The sequence below is a fragment of the Hylobates moloch genome, unplaced genomic scaffold (genome assembly GCF_009828535.3).
Source record: "Hylobates moloch isolate HMO894 unplaced genomic scaffold, HMol_V3 SCAFFOLD_7, whole genome shotgun sequence".
In the NCBI taxonomy this organism is placed as follows: domain Eukaryota; kingdom Metazoa; phylum Chordata; class Mammalia; order Primates; family Hylobatidae; genus Hylobates; species Hylobates moloch.
In genome coordinates this window covers 96360009-96369680 of record NW_026652282.1, presented here as the reverse complement: position 1 = coordinate 96369680, position 9672 = coordinate 96360009, and the positions used below count along the sequence as shown (strand labels likewise).

The 9672-nt window shown below is 44.0% G+C and overlaps 1 protein-coding gene across 3 annotated transcripts in view; it reads right to left on the bottom strand.

Moving 5' to 3' along the window:
* HTR2C (5-hydroxytryptamine receptor 2C) overlaps window positions 1-4688 on the bottom strand; it is a 327242-nt gene extending 322554 nt beyond the window's left edge. For all 3 annotated transcript variants that reach the window (XM_032757497.2, XM_032757498.2, XM_032757499.2), the window contains exon 1: window positions 4116-4688. The gene's annotated coding sequence lies outside the window, so the exon portion shown is untranslated. The remainder of the gene's footprint in view (window positions 1-4115) is intronic.
* Between the last annotated feature and the right edge of the window lie 4984 nt (window positions 4689-9672).

Below are 9672 nucleotides of genomic sequence, written 5' to 3'. Positions count from 1 at the left end.
GCTATAATTGAAGAGTATTCAGTGAGTCTTGATTACTGAGATAAAATGGGAGTTATGTAAGTTTAAAATACACTTGCAAAAGATTTGAACACTGACATTTATTCATAAGTGTTTACTGATTAGTTTAAAGAAGACATCATGTTTTATGAAAAAGTAAAAGAAACCCTAGCCAATTCATTCATTGCTATCCTTGTCTAGATATTAGTTGACATTATCTTTGGTTTCAGTGGTGTTCAGTTTTCACTTTTTATTTTTACATTGAGCTCAACCCCACACCTTGCCATTAATGCTAATTCAACTCTGAATTTAAATACCCATATATGACTGGTGGCTGTTGCACTGGACAATGCAGTTCTAAAGGCTTTCTAATAGCTTTCAATAAATGTATGCATAGTTCTTAACAGGTAATAAGAACAGTATGGTACCCAAAGGTGTACTTGTATTTAAAGGAGACAATGACTAAGATGAAAGAGGGAAATTCCTGAATGTAGAATTTCAAGTTACATGGAAAACCACGAAGGCTACCAGTTTAGGGACCAGAAGGCCTTTCTAGTGCATCTCAAATTAGGCCATGTAAGTGGTCATCTATGCATAAAGTTAACCATAATTAAGAAGAATGACTGTATCAAATGCCATCTATATGTACAATGCTGTAATAAGCAAGTATTTTAGGAAACTGTAGATGACACTGTCTTAGCCACAGTTCAGAGGAGGAATGAATAGCGAGGTTGAAGTAGAGATGCCGGGTAGAAGGAGACAAAAACAAATTAAAATTCCATCTTATGTAGATCTTATTTGAAATCCTGATTTCACTATGTTGTTTGTGCATTAAAATGTCAGAAGTGATTGGCAAAGAGTTGTTGCAGGTGAGCATCAGTATTAAATCTGCTAATGACTTGCCAAATTATGATGCAACTTAACCACTTGGTTGTTTTCAATGTTATTTGTCTGGAATGGAGATGACTAGACTGTTTTGCAGCAATGTTCTCGGTATATGAAAAAGCCTTCTTAAAAGCTCTTGAAGAATGGCAGTGTTGGAGAGATCCATAACTTGAGCACACATTAGACTGGAGATTGGTGATTTCTTTTTGAGGTTCAACAGTACAATATGTAGATGAAATGACATAGGTAGCCTAGAATGCTAACAAATAAATAATAAATGTTGCTTGGTGCAATAATTTAAAATTTTCAAAGTGCTTAATACCCATCTGTTTCACAACAATCAGGTGGGGTTATATGTGATACCGACATAAAATATCACAATAATATATTATTAACTTCAATTTATGATGAAGTTTTCCTAGTTTGTTCATGGCTACCAGGCAGCTAGAGGAACATAATTTAGCAGTTCTTCCACTAGACAACACTAAGCTGTATCAGATGCTTTACTAAAATAAACTCAGTACACGTACATCATCCTTTTGTTAGGTATTCCATTGCTATGAAAGTGAGGTGGTAAGATGCTCCTTAATAATACTGGACAAATAGTCTGGAGCTTCAGGAGCCATTAAAACCTGGGAATTAATTATCTTTCAGCAGGCTCAGCAAACTGCAGCCTCCTTCAATCTCAGGCCTTGAACAATTTAATAAGAATAGCTGAGGATATTTAATGTTGGCTACTACAATCTGTCCCCCAAATTTTGTTTTAATTTTTGTGTTTCCCTTAGCTAGAAAGGGATGACGTTTCCTTGAAGGAAATACATGGAACAGTAAAATTATTGAGGCTTGACTCAATTATAATGTTGGACGAATCCATTAGAATGTTAGGCTTTTTAGATTTTACTTTTATTGCTCTTCCCAAGTAGACTTGGAAGCACAAATAAATATTTCTTATTCTCTTGCCTTAAATCAACTTTTGAGAATACCTTGAGAAATTGAGGGGAAAAATCTAATGGCACCAATAAAGTGGAGGATAATAATATCTTCGTCATTCATAGACTTGCTATGAAGACTATATGAAATAATATAATATATATGTGTGTATATATGTAATGGTCCTGGATCCATGTCTGGCATCCAGGACGTTCCCAGAAATATCAGTTCTCACCTCTCTTCTGATGAATTCATACTGCACAAAAGCCTGTTACGTTATCTGAAAAAGTCATCACTGTCATCCATGACACCTCTAGATGGAGATAAACCCCTCAAGAAAGCATAGAAAGGGTTAATAACCCTCTCTAGATAATGCAGATAGAAAAACACCGTCATTTTTGCTAAAGCACCCCAAATCCTACCTTGACATTGCAATCAACAAGCCTTATCCACCTTCCGAATTTCAGGACTTGCGCTGGGCTTGTTGCTGTAGATGATAGACGCTATTAGGAAAGAAATCATGTTGATGAAACAAATATTTTCTTCCCTCCCCAGGAGGATCAGGAGAATTTATTTAAGGGATGAAAAATATAATTAAATATTCTATAACCTACCTCCCCAAAATATGGACAAAATTATTTATTTCCCCCCACCTGTCGGTTGGAATGGGGGGCTTTGTAGATGATTCCCAAACAGCCAGGTGCTAAGGAGATTACACTCTTCAGAAAAGATAATATTCAGTATGATTTCAGTACTGCAAAAGAGATGCAATGATCACGGTAGATATCATTTTCTGTGGGGCATGTCAGTTGGCCTTTGTCATTGTCTCTGCACATATGTAGCCAGCTACACAGTAACACCTTGTTTCTATTGCACTCATATTTTGATTGGCAGAATGGCTGATATGTACGTAAACTTCTTCATGAAAAATTTAAACTCTGGAGCCAGATATCTTTTTTCATTACTGTGTATGTGAGGTCGCAATTGTCTGCAAACTGGGGAGCTCAGAGGTTACTCAGTGCGCCGCATTTCCTCACCCCCCGCCCCCCAAATCATCTTAGCTCAACCATATATGAGCTTCCCTCGGTTAGCCTGCCTAAAAGGTATGTGGTAAGGGGGGTATGCAATTAGTGGCTCAGCAATCAGAGGCTTCCTTGGATGGGACTTATACTGGTAAATATTAATGAAGAAGCTGCGCGGTACTGGCAGTGATTCCAGACCAAATCTTTTAACTGCCGAATGTCACTCGCTGAATTTTGAGTTGGGGAGCTCTGTCGCTTAAAATACAGGGTTCTCAAACACAATGCAAGTGTTTGTCACCTCAAGTCGCATACTACCCAACAGGAAGCAAAAGGCAAAGGGCATGGCGCAGAAAAGAAACAGACACACAGACACGTTTTGCAATGACGAACTTTATGTGACATCAGGAACGGCAACCTGTTCTCATGTTTAGCAATTCCGAGGAACGCTGTAAAGACTGCTTGTCGGGTAAAACTGAGTACAGGAATAAGAGGCAGCGCTGGAGACTTTTTCGCAATCCTTTTCAAAATATAAAACTGTAACCAAATGACTTAGATAAGCTAATTAATTATTTTAAAAAAGGTTCACTGGATACCTTTATCCTCTCCTCTTAAGCTTACGTGACCATCAGCAGCCCTGTTCAAATTCAGCTAACAGCTGTTAGACCAAACACAGATCCGCAGTGTGTGTCTCCCCAGAGTTACGGATGTTCGCTGAGACCCGCCGGAAAAATTAGGGTCCGTTTTCAATGAGAACATAATAAAGCATCCTTGGTTCCCCCTCTGCACACACTGTCCCAAATCTTGCGCCCCCTCCCACTTGCCTGCTGTCGGATTTCTTAAAATTGTAGTTGGTCCTGCAACTCAGTTGCATCTTCCGCAGCCCGACCCTCTACTCAGCGACATTGCGTTCAGTTTCCCTCCTTTCTCTCCTCCCACTCCTCACTCTTGAGACCCCACCCCCGCCTTCCGTTTCTGTCTCGGCTTCCCCTGCGCCAGGTTCTCTAGACCCCCGCCTCCACCCAGCGCCTTCATCTCGAGCCCCCGCTCCCAATCCCCTTAGAGACTTCTATGCTCCTTCCGTGGAACCTAAGCTCCTCTCTTCTTCCAGAGACTCAGTCTCCACGCGATTTGAGCGTTCAGAGTCCCTCCCCCCAACCTCCGCCAGGGCCAGTGCGGTCCTGCAGGCTGCAGCCATCCGGGACCTATCCCCGCTCCCCACCCCATCCCCCGCCTAAATCGTTGGGGTCTCGGCTAGCAATGCCGCCCGGGGCTCCAACTTACCACTAGCGTCCGGGAGGAAGACCAGGCAGCGGTCGCCGCGGCGGCAGCTAGACGAGAAACGGACTCGGCTGCAATCGCCCAGCGGAGCCCGCGGCAGTCGGTGCGCTGCGCTGCGCTGCGCGCCGCAACCTCGCGCCTCGGCGGAGGGAGAGGAACGGAGGGAGCTCGGCGCGATAGGAAGCGCCGGCGAGTCGACCTCCTTTGGGCGACCGTGCGCCCCCCGGCTAGGTTTGGCTCTTTTCGGTCCGCTATCTTACTCTAGCTTAGTAACTGACCACCTCCAGCATCTCTGCACTAATCGCGTCTTCTTTCTTCTTCGTTGGCCCCTAACTAACTACACTACTCTAAACGGACGAAGGCCATCACACGAGCGCCACGACGATCTCGACGACTCCGACGACAAGGATGTACAGACAGAGAGAAGAAGAGTTCATATGCAATCGGCAGGTAAGGGGCAAGGCAGGCCAGTGGAGCAGCCAAGGCTAGCAATCTAGCCGCTCCAAAGGCAGTATCGGGAAGATCGGTGCATCTGAGGAAGGAAGCGTCCTCGGCAAGCACCAGAGCGCCTACCTCGCGCGGGTGAATCTGCACCACGCTCTTGGGCCAAAAGCGGGATGAGGGGAGGAGCCAAGAGCAGCCAATCAGCACTCAGCATTACGTGGCCCCCGGGCCTGTTTGGACCGGTCTCTTAGTGCATCTGGAGCCTGCTGGCAGGGGGCGCGAGACCCCATGGTGGAGATGGGGGTGGGGGTGATGATTAATCTGATTCACAAGGCATAGAGAGTAGGGGGAACCAGGATCAGCCATGGCACCAGATAGAGGGAGAGGGAAGGCTTTCTCAAGAATGTACCCTCAAAGATTCACAGCATACCCCTCCCCAAACACACACACGCACACACACACACATACACACACACACACCTGTACATTTCATTTCAACAAACAGCATTCTCAAGTCTTGCAAATTTCGTCAAGCTTTGAAACTCCCTTCAAGGATCTCTGTTCTGACTCTTGCCCATTCCTCCAACAGTAGCAACTGAGGCACTCACAGGGTCAAACATTTGGTGAAGTGCGCAAAGGCCACAACCCTGTAATAAGGCCCACTTCCCCATCCTCGTCTCCCCATCCTTTCCCTAACCCCAAAGGAGAAAGGAAAGCTCTTGGCCTTTGAGCCCCGGGAAGGCACAGTTTAGTTCCTTTCTTGACCCCACAGGCCTCATTAGAAACACACCTTGAGGGCAGCTCCTACGGGTTTCCAAGGGGGTGAACCTATCTCTCTGGCACAGGGCCTTGGGCCCACAGCCAGTCGGTTGCCCAGTCGTTGGGGGGGAGGGAGGGGGGCTGTCAATGCAAGGTCAAGGCAGCAAGAGGTGAACCACAAAGGCTCTCTTTTGGCAACTGCTGGGATGCCGAGCTGCAACCGGTCAGGCAGAGCTCTTTTTCACAGGTTCCCAGGCGCCACCGGGCAGGTGCCTGCGGTGTCCTGGCAGCAGCGCAGAGAAGGGTGAACGGGGCCGCCTTGGCCAAGACGCCTCAGAGGCACCAAAACCAAGCTGAGTAATGGAGATGATCCCACCGAGAATGGGGACAGAAGCAGATCTCTCCTAAGAGGGAACGAAGGGGCGAGCGGGGGTGGTGGTCTCGGGTCGCGGCCGAGGTTTCGCGGCCCTGTACCGAGGACCGGGGTGGGAAAAGTGGAGATTGGCTCCCCGCCAGTAGGAGGTAGCTGTACCGAAGCAAAAGATCGAGACTCAGGTTTGGCTACTTAGGACCGGACGGCAGCACAGCGATTGTATAGAAGAGGCTACAGAGAGGCCGTACAGAGAGAGGCTTGGAGGACCGAACCCGGCAGAACGCAAAAGGGGTGGGAGCTGCCGGCTATTCTGAAGGCCGAAGTTTGCCTCAGTAGCCCCAAAAGTTAGGGATGGAGAAGGAAGTGGAAGCAATGATAAGGGTCAGGCCCCTTCCTTATTCTGGATGCCCTAGGCACAGTCATTTCTCTCTGTGCCTCTGTTTCCAGATTTGTGAAAGGAGCTGTCCAGTCTATTCCAAAAGGGGCATTTTGGGAATCCTCTGATTCCCTCCATCGCCACTGAATTCAGGATTTGAAATTTAATTTGGCAGTGAACATACTGTCCGCACCCAAGTTCTGTTTCGAAAAGCAAAAACCCATCGCAGTTTTCTTGAAGCATCTGTTGAATGCTGCTGTATGATGCCGCACAGGTGGCTGCGACAGCGCTGCCAAGTCCACCGACTGCACAACGCTCGCATCTTTAGAAATGCTTTGGTAGCGAACAGTAATTTATAAATATGGAAGAGAAAACGTATGTCTTCTCTTTAAATAATTAAGCACTCATCTTTAAAAACTCCCCAAGTGTCCCCTTACGCTATGAATGTGGAATGCTTAGTCTTGCCTTTTCTGGCGGGACTTGTATTTATTTTGTCGGAGGCTGAGACATTTATACTACTTCAAAAAATGTAAATATAAATCCCTGTGATATTTTTGCTAAGCCAAAATGGATCTGCCGAGCAGAGAGTGGAAGTTAGCATCCGCCAAAACCTGTTCTCGCTCCCCGGCTCCCGGGGGAACCGGCTTGGAGAAATTGACCATGATAATAGCAATTATGAGGATGAGGATGATGATAATAATAGTTTTTATTATCATATATTTCTCTCCAAAGGCTGTTCTCTCCTTCTCCTTGTGAAAGGCAAAAATGCCGAGAGGGACTGGGTTGAAACCCACTTGGTGGTTGGGAAGGTTCCCGGAGCAGCAGAGAGAAAGTTTGCTAGCCACGCGGCTTGCTGAAGCAAGTCTGGGCTTCGGAGTTCGGGTAGAAACAGGCAGGCACGTTCGCCTTTGAGCGGCGCTCGCCGAGCGGCCCGGAGCCTGTAAGACTGAGCCGAAGCGGTCCGCGGCGAGGCTCGGGGTACCGGATTCCGCCGGGACCAAAGGCTCTGCTTTCTTGGCATTTGCAGCGATTACTGCCTCTTCAGGTTCTCTAGGCTGCGGCTCGGCCGAGCGCTGCAAGGTCCGACGGACTTTGGAGATTTTGGCAACACCAGACCAGAGAATTTAGTGTAAGGAGAAATTTAGGGCTCACTTTAGGACTGGGGAAGCAAACTCAAAACAAGCACATGCTGGCGCTTTCTGTCGCTCTGTCATTGCCAGAGAGGTTTTCTGGAACGCCTGCCTAACGAGGCCTGGGGAGTCAGCCCAGAGTTTTCACTGCTTTCCCTTCTCTTCCTCAGGTGTATGGAAATTGTCCCTGGAAAGAGGAGTTATTTACAGTGAATTCCTCAAGTTTGATTAAAATCCCCAGTGCCCCCCGGAACACGGTTTCCAAATATTTCCCGGTTTCTAAGGCTGTGGACTTGTTTTTACAACTTTCGAACCAGGGGGATTTCCTCCTGCTACAAATACATATGTTTCCAAAACTACTGATTTAGAAATTCGGCAAAGAATTAAAGAAGATTGTTACTACGTAAGAAAAAGTTCCTCATCATTTGAAACTTTGGGAACTTTTTTTTAAAAAAAAAAAATTGTCACTGACTAGAAAGTTTACTTCTCTACTCATTATTATTTCCCCTCTTGACCAGAGAGCCCTATTTTAACACACCTAAAGAATGATAGACAGGTTTAAAAAATGAGTGACAGGATTCTAGCAAAATTCTCGAAGGCAGGTATTTTCACAGATCAAAAGAAGCTACACAAGAATTCTACCGGGAGATTTTTTTTTTTCTTATTTACCACAGGACATAAATGCAAGGAATTTTGATAATCCTTCTACCCTTATTTTTTCAGTTTTAAAGCAAATTATAATAGCCAGATATGTTTTTGGTAGTAATACAATTGTATCAAATTATATTTTCAGCATTCACTATTACTACTTAATCGTAAAAACCCAGCATCAGATCCATAATGTCCATCGTTGAGGCATGCCACACCTAGAGATAAACTTTTATGGCATCGAACACAATAGACTTTTCCCTTACTGTTCCTCAAACATGGTCGTAGACTGAGAAAAAAATCTTAGACATAGATAGCTTATTATACACAGTCTTTTTAAAGGTGGTAGGATTATTTTTAATAAAAAAACGCAGTAGAACTCTGTGTGCTGTGTAGGAAGGCAGGGGGCAGTCTCTGATCATGTCAGTCTTTCTGTAAGTGAAACTTCTGTTTGGAAAGATCTTCTGTTTTAGAGAAAAACAATAATCAACACTGGTTCTCTGACGCTCTCATTGAAGGAAAGAGAAAAATACTGGAAGCCTTTTGGGAGGGGGAGTTGGAAGGTCCCATCACATATTTCTGCCATGTCTAAGGGAAAAAAAAGGTATATCACAATTAAAAATCTGCGCTTATTTCTTTTATGCAAAAAACCGTATTTAATTAATTTTATCTAACATCCTTCTAGTAATACAATATCTATTTTGTGTAGTTTCTAGTAACCAAGTATATGTTTGAAAAAATAGCAACATGCATGCAAGTTTGAATAGGGATTGGAAATGGAATCTCATAGCCTCAAAAAGGAGAAAGAGCTAGGAGCTACTTTGACATCAGTTCTGTAGAGAAATATATGTTGTCTTGGAGCGCATTCGTGTTATGACGAATGCATTTTGTATTATAGGCATGCATTTCACTCTTCCAGTTTAGGATAACAAAGATGGCAATTAGGACCTTTTATTTAAATTAAACTGAGATTGAAAGTCCAGGACTACAGTGATTTCTTGTTCATTCTTAGCTCAAGACTACTGGTCGCTGAAGCCCAGTAGTCTTGCTACCCATAGATCTTACTCTGACTCTTTCAGACCATTATGATTTCTACTTCCCATTTCTGTAATAATTAGAGCTATAACCATGCAACCAAACATTTCCTCGTTTCAGAGTTATGTATAAAGTAATGGGCTTGGTTTCTCTGGTCTGTAAATCAGCGTCATTACATTATTTCAAATGAGGCGCAACATCACTCATTGCTACCGAATTCCTTCTTTTCTTTTTGTAAGAACTATTTCCTCAACCAAATTATAAGGATCTCAGGAGGAAGCATTTAACCATAAGCTTCTCTTCTCCTTTTTTCTACAACTATCCTAATACTTCGCTATTGTAACTATCGTACAATATTGTAACTATTCCTAATATACAAAGAACATAAGCAACAATGATAACTACCATTGTTGTTATGCAAGAGGTTAAGATCAATGGTCAAGAAGGGCTGGACTTCTAAAACTCCAATTTTTCAATGACCTGAATACAAATATAAAAGGTGTTTTACCAAATTGGCCCTTCATGCAAAAAGATCATGACAGTTTGAACCGACCAAGATGAAACTTAATAGTAATAAATGTGAGATGCTCAATTTGAGTATCAAACTTCTCTGCACAAATTTAGATCACCGAAGCTGGGAACATTTGGTGAAAAAATACTTACTGATTTTAGTTGACATCAAGATCAACAAGCCTTCAGTGTGATCTGGTTGCTGGGAAACACAATTTTATATTGAGCTTTTGCAACTTTCATAAAAAGAGTCAAAATGCAGTTGGGCTCTATACGGTATTTTCA